Consider the following 18,091-nt stretch of genomic DNA (forward strand, 5'->3'; position numbering starts at 1 on the left):
GAGGACTCGAACCTCTGCTGGGGAGGGGGGGGGGGGGGGGGCGCGAACTGTGACAAAGCGCCTCAAAAAAATGGTTCAAATGGCTCTGAGCACTATGGGACTTAACTTCTTTGGTCATCAGTCCCCTAGAACTTAGAACTACTTAAACCTAACTAACCTAAGGACATCACACACATCCATGCCCAAGGCAGGATTCGAATCTGCGACCGTAGCGGTCGCGCGGTTCCAGACTGTAGCGCCTAGAACCGCCCGGCCACTCCGGCCAAAGCGCCTCAGACCGCGCAGCTATTATGCCATGTGACACCACAAATGGAAAGAACTAGTGAATAGAGTTAAGCGAGAAACTTCGACTGTCAATTAATAAGAAAAAGATTAAATCATGATAACTGACAGAAGTGAGTCACTACCAGTTGCTGATGAACTATCAGAATATGAGGAAGTTGATCACTTTAGTAGCAGGGCAAAGCAGGCATAACCCCACAATGCGGGTTGCCTACATCATTGGTAAGCATACATTCTTAATAAGCCTCTTGTTCTCCTTTGATTGACAGGTCCTTAATCTACTGTTGTGGTAAGTGGATTATGACCCTCTGGGACAGTCCTTCCCTTTCATTGACAAATCCTTAACCTGTTGTTCCCCTACCCATCCCCTCCCCCTCCTCCTCCTCCTCCTCCTCCTCCTCCCCCTTCCCTCTGGGACTTCTCCTCGCCAATAAAAGAACACTTTTGATGCCAATTCGATTAAATTGATCAATTAATTAAACCCTCTCCCTCTGATAAATCACACAGGCCTCCCTCATGTCTCCCCCTCCCATATCTGGAAATCGGCGGCTCTATTCTGGAGAGGAAGGATTTCATGAGAGGAAATTCAATTACGTAACAGAAGGTTACGTGTATTGTTTATTTATTTAAAAAATTAGTTTGCAGGGGTTGGATCTCTCTTGCTCATCATTCTCTGCTGTTTGGGAAGATGTAGGTCTTGTAAAATATATCGAAAAGAAGTGATTCAATGGATCGCTTTTTTCGATCCTGATCGCAAAGGAATAAAACCATAAAACACCCATCACACGTAATTACACTGTTAAAAAACCTTCGATCGCGAAGCATGGGCCATACACTCGCTCACACAGCTGTGGAGGCAGGTCGCTTGGGGTCTAGCAAAGTGACGCGCCTGTCAGTCGCCACGCCACTCATGGATGTCCAAGAGAGCCTGCTTGGACCCTATGACTTACAGACTGGATGTCACGTTAATCCCCGAACAGTTGCATCAGGCAGCAGCGACCCTTTCATACTTGACACCTGAGGTATTCCTCTGGAAACACCTGCTCTTTCTCTTGTCCTGTAGCATGCTACTGCCAGGACTGCGCGTGCCATCGGTCGTGGTTAGCTGAAACGCAAACAAAGCATCATTTACGTGGTAAACTCCTGCAGAATACGGATGCAGGTGAGACGCCTTCCTTCCAAGCCAAATACCTGGCTGAGAATCGATCCAAAATACTGTTGAAGTTAATAAGTAATTAATGTCCGATCACATGATCATGATGTAGGGGATACAAAGCAGACACTGTAACTATCTCGCACACACAAATTGACGATGACACAAGACTAGTAGCCAGCTGGCTCGAAATACCCCAGCCTTCCTGCACACTTCTTCTTGAGGTATACTTCATGAACTGCTCCAGGAGCTGTTAAAACTGGTGTTGAATATCGCATCTTGAAGATGTCACAAATGTTGCCTCAGAAGAAGTCCCATGGGAAATATTAATTAAATCGTTAATATGACGTCTAAACAATTTGCTTCACACAGTTTACAACCACTTGAAATAAAAAAAGATCGACACTTCACAGTAGTTTGCATGCATAAAAGAACAGTGTTATGTTTTTGACGAGAAATTTCATTAAATAATCCAAACCTATTATTATTTGACATCGCGATTGGAACTAGTGATGTATGAAATGATGGTTGGAATTTTAGCTTTCGACGTGAATTTATACCCTCACGGTTATAGAGACCCCAGTCACTACAGGTATGCTAAGTGTATTTTCTTTTTGAAAGTAATACAGAGTTTCTAAGTTAACAGGTTCTCTCAGCTTCATCAGGACGAAGAACGAGGGAGGAAAATGGTCTACCACATGGTAGGATAGTGACAACAACAACAATTAGCGCCGCATTATACTGAGAAACACTATCCATTTACAGCTAGATGACTGAGATCGCTGATAGCACTCTCTCATCCCATGTACTCACCTTCTGGACGCCGACACGCACAGTGCTGTAGTACAGCGACAATGGAGGAAACTGCCGCTATAAACGTGGGCCATCATATCAGCTGTAGAAGCGCCTGTCAGCCAGAGACAGGCCCACTGGCCGTGGAGGGCCACATACCACGAGGAGTTCGAACATTATCAATATTCCCAGCGCAAACATTTTAATATTGAATCTTCTCCAATTTCCATGGAGTATACACACAACACGCGCAGTACCGAACGCGATTCAACGCAAACTGGGCATTAGTTTCACTGTTCAGCTGTCCAGGGGGAGCCACGAGCCGAATCGTCATATGCCAGAAACTTTCTCGGACTTTCTGAACTGGTGTACAAAGGATGGGCAAGCCCTGCCCAGAACGGAGGTGTCTGCTGACAAACTGTTTCCGGTCCCAACCTGTTTGCTTGCTGCTATACTTTCTATAGCCATCTCCAGATCCACAAGAATATTGGGAAACAGGCACATATTTATCAGTGTAACTACAATTAAATGTTACGATTGCCGCTGCCGTCTGAAACTGGTCAGTGCACTGGAAATGTCGCATCTTGGGATGTGATTCTGGAATGAATCTCAATATCTACAGTGCTCATAATTTTCCACGTAAAATTTCACTCATAATCTTATGGCTATTGATGTACTGAATCTATACCTCCCTCACAATAGGACACACATTCATTTTCTCTGGACTTGCCAGAATGTACGCCGGCCGGAGTGGTCGTGCGCTTCTAGGCGCTACAGTCTGGAGCCGAGCGACCGCAGGTTCGAATCCTGCCTCTGAAGTTAAGTCGCATAGTGCTCAGAGCCATTTGAATCATTTTGCCAGAATGTAAGCCGCAGTAACAATACACTGCAACACACACACATTTCAGACAAGCAGTGCAGTTATCGTTTATACGTATACAGTAGCCGAAAAAATATGTGTACCCATACTCACACCAGCTACATGTCTCGATTCTTTTCACTTGTAGGAAATTATTTGACGTTTAAGTTTTCCAGTCAGCACTTCCAGAAGATGCTGCAACCTGCCAAGACTCGCCCAAACAAGTGTTATAAAGCACATTGTCTGGCATTATCCGATAGTCAACAATGCATCCACAGACGAAAGGGTTGAAAAGACATCACAGACATGGATTGGTGTTCTGTAATCAACATCATTATCGATAGTGCAACAACGGAAAAGCGAGGATACGCGTAGGGGTGCCAATGAGGGGACGCTCTGTGTATCCATTTTTTACACCATATTACCCGTCCTGTTTGTACACTGTAGCAGACCCAGCTGAATCCTTGCATTTCTGTATTGTGCAGTTGTTTATGAAATGTATCTACCACCCCTTACATTCAGAAATACTCTTCAATGCATTGAAATCCCAATTCACTGCATCAAATATATCCTCTTACAACGACACACACGCCATTTTTTTTACATGAATAGTAGTTTGATTACTTCCCACAAACGTCTGGTGATATATTGGAACATAATCCACAGTAATTTTACGTTCAAGCAGCAGCATAATATTTCGGACTACCAGCTACAGGTGTATAAAAAAATTATGATGCGTCCACATTCCCCCAACTGGGTGTCGTTTTCACACTGCCCACTAAGAAAAAACCCTCCCACTATCACATAGTTGTCGATGAATGAAGAATGTAATTATTATTTAATAAATCCATAGCGACTTTTTTTATTTTTATCGATTTACCGCTTCCACGAAACCTTTTCGTAATTTCGATACTTGTAAACCCAGGCAATTCACGATGACGTCTTTTTTTTATGTATTAGACCGCCAAGTCAGGGTTCGTGTCAGTGCATTCCATGCGTAGCTACTGTACACCCACCTACCACTTCGAAGATCATACAAATTTCCCCTGTCTAAGAAATCATGGCAAGTACAGTATACAGGGTGGTCCATTGATCGTGACTGGGTCAAATATCTCACGAAATAAGCGTCAAACGGAAAAAGTACAAAGACGAAACTTGTCTAGTTTGAAGGGGGAAACCAGATGGCGCTATGGTTGGCCCGCTAGATGGCGCTGCCATAGGTCAAATGGATATTAATTACGTCTTGATTTTTATTATATATTCGTGTAGTACGTAAAGAAATATGAATGTTTTAGTTGGACCACTTTTTTCGCTTTGTGATAGATGGCGCTGTAATAATCACAAAGATATGGCTCACAAATTTAGACGAACAGTTGGTAACAGGTAGGTTTTTTTAAATTAAAATACAGAACGTAGGTACGTTTGAACATTTTATTTCGGTTGTTCAAATATGATGCATGTACCTTTCTGAGGACGCACGCTGCTACAGCGCGATCGCCGGCCGGGGTGGCGCTACGGTCTGGAACCGCGCTACCGCTACGGTCGCAGGTTCGAATCCTGCCTTGGGCATGGATGTGCGTGATGTCCTTAGGTTAGTTAGGTTTAAGTAGTCCTAAGTTCTAGGGGACTGATGACCTTAGAAGTTAAGTCCCATAGTGCTCAGACCCATTTTGAACAGCGTGATTACCTGTAAATACCACATTAATGCAATAAATGCTCAAAATTATGTCCGTCAACATCAATGCATTTAGCAATACGTGTAACGACATTCCACTCAACAGCGAGTAGTTCCCCTTCCGTAGTGTTCACACATGCGTTGTCAGGCGTTGTCGGTGGATCACGATAGGAAATGTCCTTCAACTTTCCCCACAGAAAGAAACCCGAGGATTTCAGATCCGGTGAACGACCATTCCACCTGCCATGAAATATGCTATTCAATACCGCTTCAACTGCACATGAGCTATGTGCTGGACATCCATCATGTTGGAAGTACATAGCCATTCTGTCATGCAGTGAAACATCTTGTAGTAACATCGGTACATCAGCATACATTGCACCATTTAAATTGCTATTGATAAAATGGAGGCCAATTATCCTCTCTCCCACAATGCCGCACCATACTTTAACCTGCCAAGGTCGCTGATGTTCCACTTGTCGCAGCCATCGTGGATTTTCCGTTGCCCAATAGTGCATATCATGCTGGTTTACATTACCGCTGTTGGTGAATGACGCTTCGTCGCAAAATAGAACGCGTGCAAAAAAATCGGGCATCGTTCCGTAATTTCTCTTGTGCCCAGTGGCAGAACTGTACACGACGTTCAAAGTCGTCGCCATGCAATTCCTGGTGCATAGAAATATGGTACGGGTGCAATCGATGTTGATGTAGCATTCTCAACACCAACGTTTCTGAGCTTCTAGATTCTCGCGCAATTTGTCTGCTACTGATGTGCGGATTAGCCGCGACAGCAGCTAAGACACCTACTTGGGCATCATCATTTGTTGCAGGTCGTGGTTGACGTTTCACATGTGGCTGAACACTTCCTGTTTCCTTAAATAACGTAACTATCCGGCGAACGGTCCGAACACTTGGATGATGTCCAGGATACCGAGCAGCATACATAGCACACGCCCGTTTGGCATTTTGATCACAATAGCCATACATCAACACGATATCGACGTTTTCTGCAATTGGTAAACGGTCCATTTTAACACAGGTAATGTATCACCATGAGGAAACTCTTCAGTTTCGATTTGAAAGCGCATGGATTACTGCTAAGATTTTTCAATTCGAGTGGCAGCTTATTGGAAATGGATGCAGCAGTAATCTGCACACCTTTTTGCACAAGAGTTAAGGAAGTCCGATCCAGATGCAGGTTTGATTTCTGCCGAGTATTAACCGAGTGAAAGTTACTTATTCTTGGAAATAAACTAGTATTGGTAACAAGAAACGACAATAAGGAATATACGTATTGAGACCAATGTCAAAATACCCAGAGTCATGAACAGAGGTCGACAAGAGGTTCGTGAACTAACACCACTTATTGCCCGACTGCCCGTTTCTGAGCCAAAAATATCCTTTTCGAATGAGAAGAGTTACGCCAAAACATCATACCATACGACAATAGCGAATGAAAATAAGCTAAGTAGACTAATTTTCGTGTCGAACGATCACTCACTTCTGATACTGTTCGAATAGTAACAATGGCAGTATTAAGTCTTTGAACAAGATCCTGAACGTGGGCTTTCCACGACAGCTTACTATCTATCTGAACACCTAGAAATTTGAACTGTTCAGTTTCACTAATCATATGCCCATTCTGTGAAATTAAAACGTCAGGTTTTGTTGAATTGTGTTTTAGAAACTTTAAAAACTGAGTCTTACTGTGATTTAGCGTTAGTTTATTTTCTACAAGCCATGAACTTAGGTCATGAGCTGCACTATTTGAAACGGAGCCAATGTTGCACACAACATCCTTTGCTACCAAGCTAGTGTCATCAGCAAACAGAAATATTTTACAGTTACCCATAATACTAGAGGGCGTATCATTTATATAAATAAGGAAAAGGAGCGGCCCCAACACTGATCCAACTTGGTAGTACACCACTCAGACCCCACGACACAGCCGTTATCAACATAGCGAATAATGACCTTTTGCTGCCTGTTGCTAAACTAAGAGGTGAGCCAATTGTGAGCTACTCGCCGTTTTCCGTAATGGTCCAACTTCTGGAGCAATATTTTGTGATCAACACAATCAAATGCCTTAGTTAAATCAAAAAATATGCCAAGCATTCGAAACCTTTTGTTTAACCCATCCAGAACATCACAGAGAAAAGAGAATATAGCATTTTCAGTTGTTACACGACTTCTAAAGCCGAACTGTACATTTGATAGCAAATTGTGTGATATAAAACGATCAATTATCCTTACATACATAGCCTTTTCAATAACTTTAGCAAACACTGATGGCATAAAAATAGGTCTAAAATTACCTACATTATCAATTTCTCTCTTTTTATAAAGCGGCTTTACTACTAAGTGCTGTAATCTCTCAGGAAACTGACAATTCCTAAAGCAAAAATTCCAAATATGCCTAAATATAGAGCTAACATGTGCAGCACAGTACTTTAATATTCTGCTAGACACTTCATCATAACCATGAGAGTCCTTAGTCTTCAGTGATTTAATTATTGACTCAATCTCCCCCTTGTCTGTATCACAGTGGAGTATTTCAGACATCAATCTCAGAAAGGCATTTGCCAAGAAAATTATATGATTTCCTGTAGAAACTAAATTTTTATTTAGTGTACCAGCAATGCTCAGAAAATGATTGTTAAATACTGTAGATATATCTGATTTATCAGTAACAGAAGTATTTTTACTGTGAACTGACTTTATATCATCGACCATGTGCTGCTGACCAGACACTTCCTTCACAACTGACCACAGGGTTTTAAATTTATCCTGTGAATTAGCTATTCTATTTGCAGACCACATACTCTTTGTCTTCCTGATAACATTTTTAAGCACCTTACAATACTCTTTGTAATGGGCTACTGTAGCTTGATTGTGACTACGTCTAACATTTTGATATAATTCCCACTTTGTTCTACATCATATCCTTATCCCAGTGGTCAGCCAACTGGGCTCCCCATTACTGCTAGTACCCCGTTTAGAATGTTCCAATGGAAAGCAACTTTCAAAGAGCATGAGAAATGTGTTAAGGAATGCATTGTATTTATCATCTATGTTATTGGCACTATAAACATCCTACCACTGTTGTTCCTTGACAAGGTTTAAAAAACTCTCTATTGCTGTTGGATAACTTTCCTACATAGTTTGTACTTAAACATGACATTGGTTTGAGTACAAAAGCGTTTTAGTGTTAAAATTTGTGCATTACGATCTGAAAGGCCATTCATGCCTTTACTAACAGAATGCCCATGTAGTAATGAAGAATGAATAAAAATACTGTCTATGGCTTTGCTACTGTTCACCTGCACCCTAGTTGGAAAAAACACAGTTTGCTTCAGATCGTATGAATTTAGGAGATCTACCAACATCTTTTTCTTGTACCATCATATACAGAACTTATACTGAAGTCACCACATATAACTAGTTTCTGGTACTTCCTACAAAGTGAATCAAGAACCCTCTCTAGATTGAGCAGAAATGCTCTGAAGTTGGAGTTAGGGGACCTATAAACAACAACAATTAGAAGTTTACTTTTACTAAGTTCAACTACCACTGCACAACATACAAATATCTGCTCAGTGCAGTGTTGTGATATGTCTATGGGCGCAAATGGAATACTGTTTTTTTACCTACAGAACCACTCCCCCACCCCACAAGGAACTCCTTGAGAAAGAGCCAGCTAATCTGTAGCGTGGTAAAGGAAGCCTCTGAATTGTCAGATTGTTTAAGTGGTGCTCTGGTATACCAATAATTTCATAGTCAACATCTATAAGCAGTTCACTAACTTTATCTCTAATACCTCATATATGTTGATGAAATGTGCTAATTCCTCCTCTACTTGGAAACATTACATCCTCAGAAGGTGAGCCCTTAGTTAGAGGGTCTTCCTTTATGCAGGTATACCTATCAGCTGACCAGTCTAAAAACGGTGCACCTCTAACACCAACTACTACAGGAATTTTTCCATGAGTGATACCACCACCACCACCCCCCACTACACTGTCACCTATAAGCTTAGCCAGAATACCCTTCCCATACCTATTGAGGTGCAGGCCGTGCCTAGTGAAACCCAATCTACTGGCACCACTGAGATGTGACCCATGCCCTCTGCCATCAGTGCCCTCCCCAGCCCCACATTAAAGCTTCTAACAGCTGAATTAAGGTGATGTCGATCATGACACTGAAACAGTTGCTTGAAGTGCACATTAGTGCCACCAGTTTGAGCAGCTATTTTTACCAGGTACCACCTGCATCATATTCCCTGTCCCTATCGAGACTGTTCCCTGCTCCACCCACTATCACTACCTGATCCTCCTTTGTAAAATTCTTACATAACTCCCCTATGCTCTCAGTCACCTGAGCCAACTCTGCACTCGGCTTCACAATGCTGGTAATCTGATACTCACTACCCAACACTTCCTGCAACTGCTGGCCCACACCTCTACCATGAGAACTACCTAGCAGCAGAACCTCCTTATTTCTGCTAGACTTTGCGGCCAACTTAGGCCTCCTAATAGCTGAGGACTGCTGCATGTTCCCTACATCTACAGCTACACGAGGCTCCTCTCCACTCAGCTCTGACAGTTGGTCATATCTATTGCATGTACGCAAAGTAAAACTGTCTGAATATCCCCTCTTCCTACCTGCCTTCTTGCCAACTGCCAGTTCCCATTCCCCACCACCCTTCACCCTCCTCAACCCATCTGTAGCAGACAGGTTCGAGAAAGGTGGCTCGTTTCGAGATATGAAAGTACCCGAAATATGATTCACTAGTGGCTGGAATCATTAAAGGACTTCTCCACAGGATCTAACGCAGGTATGTGGTTGAATGGAAAGACTTGATTCCAAATCCCAGACAGAATTTCTAGTGGATAGCGTAACACTAGAAATCTGAGAAGCCTGTGTACATTTCTTACAACCTCAATCAGCACACCATCTAGTGAGTGTGATCCTTCTAATCGACCTTCGCCTTTAATCCAGTGGATGCATTGCGGAACCCCTGACATGGTATTGAGAAAGAATACCTTACAAATACTGGAGAAATATCTAGTGGTGGCATGAGGGAGTTGCAAATACTGGTTTCATACCACGTTCCTTAGCTGAATCACTTTCAAAATGTAGTGTATCGTGAGGTTGCATCGTGGGCTATGTGTGACCATACTGCTAGTCTGATAATACGCACTCCTACAATCACCGTATATTCAGTGTCATGGTATTTGTCTGGAAACACCAATTCATTCAGGTGTAATGCCATACATCGATTTATAAAGCCAGTATAGGTTTTAACATGGATACTTGTGTGCACCTGTAGAACCAAGACCGATTGTGAAGGTAAAATCGTCGTTGCGATCGTGTTTTTAACTTTTGGTGGTTTGTAAGACGATTACACCTCTCTTTCTAAGACACAGTGGTACCACTCGCAGGAAAAACTTATGAGACATGTGCACCCATCTCTGATTTTCTCTCAGTTATTGGCGAAGTATTATACTTAGTGGTAGGGGATGCATGATATGTTCATCTTGAGCATCAGGCTTATTAAGTATGTGTGTGAGTCTGTGTGTGTTCCGACATATGCAAAGGAAATGACTATGTCCGGTCATAGGAAGGTATGGATTTGACATGGAATACTGTGACAGCAAAGGGAAAATATGTCAAGTCATAGGAACGGTACAGATATTTATATTTCCAGGGCCACAGCCATCAGATGGGGGTATTTATGATATTTCGCTCTTTCTCGAATGTCATCCAATTGAGACCGTGATCGTAATATATAACTGTAAGTATAGTGATCAAAGATGTATGCGGTCAGTTTGCTAGGACGATTCTGTCTATGCGTGCTTGGAGTGTGGCGGGAGCCTGTGGCGCTAATGATTCACGTTTCTGGCTAACGGTATGAGCTGTCCAAATGGAGAGACCTGTTGGGACTTAGGAATGTAGCTGACTTAACCATGGAGTCCTCTAGATGGCCGAATAGCGGACTGATACTTACTATGACTTGCATAGCTTTCGAGACTTCGTGGAATTTTGAGAAGATTCAATAGGGATGAGAGTTTGCCCTGGACCATTATTCTCTCCCATGTAAATTGTTCGACCGACTGCTTGCTCACATTTCGTGCCTTTATGTAGTCGAGAGAACATCGATTGAGGTGCGCACTTCTAGCAGGTAGAAGACGGGTGGAAGACACATTTCCTGGTTCTCTAGACATGAGAAATACCTTAGTTGAGTTTGTAAATTATAAGAATGATTTGGAATCTGTTACATCACTGACATTGGTATTCGCAAGTGGAAATATCAGTTTTCTGTATTTTTATTTTCGAGTTTTCACGTAAAGGTCCTCACATACAGGATAAGTTTCTAGTTACTCAGTGATTTACAGCACGCTACACTTCACTCAAGTTTTGGGTTCCTAGAGAAATAATTTCCAGTCCATATCTTCGAAATTATACTGTGCGAGCAATACTACTGCTATGCAAGCGATAATGCTGTGTGCTTGATATCGAAAAGTATCGCGTAAATGGTGTGATATCCAGGCAAACCATGTGAAATTACATACGTTCTTGTAATCCCAGAGTCTGGAGATGGCGTAGAATGCAAGCAAGCATGCAGGCCGGGGCCAGAAACATTAACGCCTTTGTGCCAAGGGGAAACAAGCCCATCTTTGTACAACAATTCTGAGAGTGACTTCGGTCCACTGAGGGCACTCTGGGCACGTGTCAGGAGCGGATGACAGGCGACTGCGAGACCCCATGGGAAATATGTAGTGGTATGAGGAGTATATATGGTGCTGTCTGTCTTTGTGGTATATGTATGAGTGTCTGGTGGCCGATAGCTATATAAATGATGCAAAAGGGGTGAATTTGTATGGCACAGGATACGAGTTGTATGTTTACTACACGATATGTGGCGATATATTGTTGGGTTGGAGATCGGTTTCACGCTCTAATATTCAAGCTTCCGCCCTCAGTAGCAGAGCAGTGCAATTGAGCAAGAGTCTTTCTGTATTTGACGATCTGTAGGCCCCTTTTGCATGGTATAACTTTCAGTGAAATATAACGATCTGTACAAAATAGTTTTGCCACTGAAAGTCTTGTCTGCAGAATGAAAAAGGCAGGCAGTGTTTCCTCACCAGCAGCATCAATAAGTTGGTGGGTAAATTCAGTAAGAGTCAATCATAATCCTCCATTCATTCACATACTTTGTGCCAGGGTGTAGGAGCCTTTATACAGTGGTGAGAACGTTTGCATTTCAGAGATGTTTATTGAAAGCAGGACTTAAGGATTTCCAGGAACACGTTATGGATGGGGTTCCACGTTAGGACCATCAGGAGGAACGTGTTTGGCGTTATTCTGGGCTAGTTTCGTAAACAGGTTCTGTTAGGACAAGAATTTCCATGCCGACAAGCTGAGATGTCACGAAATCTCTTACAAAAGCGATCGTTAAATACTTCTGCGACACTTTTCAGTTTCCGACAGGCCAACTTGGCTCTTATTTACATACTCAAGTGACGTCCATATAATATTGAGAACCTTTTAGATGGTGAGTTGCTACCTGAACATTTCACAGCAATGCGTAAGCCACACTGAGGAGGTAAACACGAGTGCATGGCTGGAAGCAGCCCGCATGTCCCATTAGGATTGCTAGGAACAATGCTCCCTATGCTATCCTGGGAAGCATTGGAACAGATTTCTATAGTGTGATCTGTGACATCAGTATCCACAGCTAGAGAGGTATCATGCCAGGAATGGCAAACACGCATGTGTGGTCCAGATGCTGACTTGGTTCTTATTTACATAGAGATGTGACATCAGCATAACACTCGAAGAATTAACTGTATACCCGAAAATAGATATGACTTTCACCTGCTGGCTGTAGGTGATAGCGGCGTGAGGGCAGTTGTTCACACCCCAGCATTCATCACTTTGTAGGGGGTCGCCTGTGCTTCCCAACTCCTAGCAGTGTGTGTGTGGAGTTGTCGGCATCAGTTTGGGCGTCAGGTGGCTGGCTGTGTGTTTTATTAGTGATCCTTTGTTTAAACTGTATTCCATCGATTCCCCCTAACAATAGGATGCTGGGAATTAAAAGGACTACCTCATACATGTGAAGGATATCGATTTAATTAATTTACATAATTTTTTTGTATCTACATTGTGTTAATGGTACAACAGTTAAGGGGAGGGTGTGGGTGGGTGTGTGACATGGAGCAGAGCAGCGGGTTAAGTGCAGGTTAATTTGCATAACTTTTATGTAAAATGCGGTGCAATAGTTTAGGAAGGTGGGGGTGGGTGACAAAGAAGAGTGGGCTATAAATAGCGTTCAAAAGCGTGTGAAATTTGAAAAGTGTACCAGAAACTGGTTGGAGGACATAACTAATAACTTATTATGGTATCAAAGGAGGTACAATAGTTAAAGGGGATGGAGGTGACATGGATAGCCACTTAACACGACAATAGGTTAAGTGCTGACACAGGGTCGAACGTTTGGTTAAGACACCCAGAGTGCTGAACATAAGGTTATGCAACATGTTTGCCCCACATAATTACTTCTTACAAGACCTACATCTTTCCGAACAGCTGACAATGATGAGCAAGAGATTTCCAAACCCAAACTGAATTTTTTATAAATAAACAATACACCCTTGAATATCCTGTTATGAGATCCTTCCTCTCCACCACAGAGCTGTCAGTTTCCATATTACCATACATTGCCTTGAATCCCATAAATTGTTTAAATAAAAAATATTCCATGTGTTGTCTAAATTGTTTAAACAATATACACTGAAATCGAATTCCTCCAAATGACTGATCAACTAAGTCTTTTCCCACCAATTTGAGGGAGGGTGGGAGGGGAGGGTGGTTTACCAGAGGGGGAGAGGTTAATTAATTGATCAATTCAATTAAGTAGTCAATCAAACTGATAAGAGTGGTGGGAGGGGCTATTCCAGTAGCTCAGACCTGAAGGTGTACCTGTAGCAGTGAGGGTGAAGTGGTGGGTTTGAGGTTACCTGAGGGGGGAGGGGGGAGGGGGAAGGGGAGTGGGGGGGGGGGGGAACAACACGTTAAGGACCTGTCAATCAAAAGGAAGGATCCTTTTAGGAGAACAATACGTTAAGTCCTGTCAATCAAAGGAGAACAATAGGTTAAGTACCTGTCAACCAAAGGAGAACAATAAGTTTGCCCTGAGTGCATACCTACCCCTGATGTAGGCAACCCACACTAACAAAATGCGCTGAAACCAACTTTGTCCTACTACTGATGTTGCTGTTATCCCTGCAACTGCTGTTTATAACGCTGATCAGTCAGGTTTCGAGAAAGAACTGTGTGCGCATTGCACTTCATCATTTCAGGGTGAAAAAAAGATGGAGTCGGTTGCCCAATCAATGAATGCAGTGACACATTCGTATTCGATAATGCCAGTGATAAGTATGAGTGGTTTACTGTTTCTGCAGCTGTACATCTGTCTTCAAGAACCACAAGGTAAATTAGGACCAAAAATAAAACATTAACTGTTTAGTTGCAAAAATCTTGTAATCGATATATCAGAAAAATGGGAAAGAATAATTTTCAACATTTCCTTCGAAACGTATTCCTACCAGCTGCAGAAACTAATTCATTGCTTTCGTTGGAGTCATTGTCTGGACAAAACGATGCCTCTGATTTTGTGGAGAACGACGAAAAATCTGTAGATGTCATCTGGATTCCACCCAGAACTACTAGTGCAATTCAACCTCTCGATAAAGATTTTTTTCGACATGGAAAGGATTTTTCAAGAAGTCATCAGACAACATAATTTCCGATACCTCTCTCTCATTTCAGGTTTATCAACGGAACAGTATTCGTAAGCTCCACTTATTTGTGCATTACCAATCTCTTCGCCACACTTTATGAATTTGATCATGTATGCCTGGTATGCAGTGCAATATGCAGAACAACAGCCGGGACCATTTCATACTCAGTACCAGTTCTGTCTCAATAAAACTAGTGGTTACTGTGAAGTGCCTGACAGCATCAGTTTTTCCTTTGTCCTTTGTGCCTGGAGCAAGAAAAATGTTTGTTTTAGTCATTCAATAGACACTTCGCATTTTTGTGACGACTATGGGGAATAAACAAAGAACTATTCCACAGATAGTCAAATGTACAACATTCAATCATTATTTTTAGGAATGGCCTACAGGAAATGTTATAAAGTGTAGTACTGTATGACACTTTTCTTTTCAACAAATTACAAGTCCTCATTACTGGAAGTTATCTGTGTCATCAAACACTGCCATTATTTTATTTTATCTGCTAGCCACGTTTATCAGAATTACATGTGCAGGAACTGAACTGTCGATATGAAGGTCTTCAAAAAACTGTTTACATAGCTTATGCCAGGTTTTCGCCAGACCAAACAAGCTAACAAGCATGAACTAAAGAGAATTCTTTTTGGTGTACCCGGTTGGCCTTTTGCAGGTCTTACATATCCCTAACCTTCTCCAGTTACCTAACCGAAAAACGGAGACCTGCAGTTTATTGTGGAATCCGTACCATGTGTCTTTCATGGCCACTCCAGCATCTGTGAGAAGTGAATGCTCGGTTAAAAATCATAGTGAAAAAGGTAGTATGAACGGGATTTCATCCCACGCTCACTGGATCACGAACTGCACTCTTTGCCACTAGTCCATTTTTGTTAGGGGAAAAAAACAAAACAAAAAAGAATATGACCATTAGACTTTACACGTATACTGAAATCGCTAGGTGTGTCACCTCTTGAGATGTGCTCGACGTCGGCATTTAGTTTTCTGCTTATAAATTTCCCCTCAATGGTAATGGGAAGACAGGGAAAAATGGTAGCTGACATAGAAGGAAAACTTTGGGCCAGTGCTAAGGAGAGATGGAGATGCAATTCCGTGTAAAGTCCACTGTCTCCACGCATGTCACGCTTCCATACAAATGGAGACATTTAAATTCTTCCTTCCCTGCGCCATTTTGCATGCACCGTCAAGAGCAGTGCGCTCGCCATGCAAAATAATCCTCACTGGATAGCAGAGTTTCGCATTGTGGCTCTAACAAGATAGAGTTGTACCCTGTATGCCGAATATTACCTGCAAAAACTAAAAACTAATAAGACAGCCTTCATAGGCAATGTTCGCTACAGGGTCGGCGCAAGCCCAAGTGCCGCCCCGTGCGAGCTGCTAAATTGCCGCCCCCACCCCACCGTTTTTTTTACAAAACGTTTGTGGACTGTTATTTAAACAAATCTGTAGGAAATGTCAGCAATCAATCGCAATTTCTGTTTTTACTTTTCAGGTCTACCTAGGTTTCGGCCACTGAGTGGCCAGTCAAAGCTTTTAATGTGTGCTTACATCTAAACCATCAGCATGACGGTATAGATGTAAACATAACTCAAGGCATTGAGAATAGCCACACTGTGCCCGAAATCTATGTAGATCTGGAAAATAAAAACAAAAATTGCGACTGATTGGTGACATTCTCTACAGATTTGTACAAAACAGTCGCTGGGCACCAGCTCAAAAATGGAATCGAACCTGATTGAAGAAATCTAGCTAATTTTAATAAGCCTTGTGAATTTACAAAAATGTTCAAATGTGTGTGAAATCTTATGGGACTTAACTGCTAAGGTCAACAGTCCCTAAGTTTACACACTACTTAACCTAAATCATCCTAAGGACAAACACACACACCCATACCTGAGGGAGGACTCGAACCTCCGCTGGGACCAGCCACACAGTCCATGACTGCAGCGCCTAAGACCGCTCGGCTAATCCCGCGCGGCATGAACTTACAGTTAACGCAAATAAACATTTTTCAATGGTTGTGAACAGATAATGTATTCAACGGAAAACAAAATATATTTACAATTTAACGATAATTTGGTTTGAACAATAATATTTACAATAACTATTTAATGTTGAACAAAATAAGAAACGACACAGTAAATAACCAAGACACTGCTCATAATACGAAAATTTTAAAAAAGCACTAGACAAATCGAACTTTCCTGGCTTTTGGTTGTGTAAATTCTTTTACACGATCTGTGTAATTTAAGTCCTCTGCAAGCTCGTGCTCAATCAATATTGTTGCAAGATCATTCAGACGAGTTTGGCTCATCAATGATCGGAGGTATGTCTTTATCAATTTCAGTTTTGAGAAACTCCTCTCTCCACTCCCAACTGTCACTGGGAGTGTTGGGAGAATTCTCAGAACAAAGTTAACGTTAGGGCAAAAATTATGTCTTCTTATAATCTTCAGAGACTCTTTTGGACCTATTCCAGGTTTCAACAATGTTGAAGGCACTTTTAGTTGTTCCATCAACTCCAATGCATCAATGTCGCTTGACTCATGATCTTGCAAAATCGCTGCGAGGTTTCTACACTTTATGTCCAGGCTGTCAGGAGGTGCATTCTTCAGCTCGCCGATGTCGTAGAGAAAATCAAAATAATCACAATGAGATTTCAGTTTACTGAATCTCTCATCTAAAGATGTGGTTACTATATCTAAAAGATAATAGTAGAATTCAATCATGTAACGTTTTGTTGGGTCATTTATTGTCTCATCCCTTCCTTCATAGGTAAACTGTATTGGCTTCTTACTTCATCGCCAGGAAACACTTATCCGTGGTAACGTTAGATCTTCTAGCTATAATACTGTAGCCAATTATTTGGAATCCCTCAAGAAAGACACAAACTTTCCTTCTGTTCTGCAGATCTCAAAATATGATTTTGTTTTTTCAAGCATTTCCACGGCCTCAGAAACATTTATGTCAATGGTCTGGAGGGTCTTCCTGACTACACTCATGTGAAGCAGAACGTCATACCAGATTACCAGAGAAGTGAGAAAGGTGTAATTTTTTATTTGATTCTCAAGTGACGTTGCTTCGTGAGCGGTCATGCCATCGAATTCTTCTGATCTGAACCAGTGCATCATAAACGCCTCCAATTTGAAACCTCATGGTAGTAAGTGCATCGATGCGACTTTCCCACCTAGTATCGCTCAGTGGCTTCAGCGGCAGGTTAGGCAGATACTTCTTCAAGACATGCCAACGTCGAACAGAGGAGGAGAAGAAGTCATACAAACTTTTCACTGTCGAAAACATGGAAACAGCATATTTAGAAGACATAGCGGCATCGTTTACACCAAGATTTAATGAGTGGCTGCTACATGGTACATAAAATGCTCTCTTGCTCATATCTGAAATTCTTTTCTGTGGACCAGACTTCTTTCCTTTCATGTTTGCTCCATTGTCGTATCCTTCCCCTCTCATATTACACAATAGGATTTTTTTATCTTCCAAGAACTTGAGTACGACTTGCCT

The sequence above is a fragment of the Schistocerca americana genome, chromosome 1 (genome assembly GCF_021461395.2).
Source record: "Schistocerca americana isolate TAMUIC-IGC-003095 chromosome 1, iqSchAmer2.1, whole genome shotgun sequence".
Classification (NCBI taxonomy): domain Eukaryota; kingdom Metazoa; phylum Arthropoda; class Insecta; order Orthoptera; family Acrididae; genus Schistocerca; species Schistocerca americana.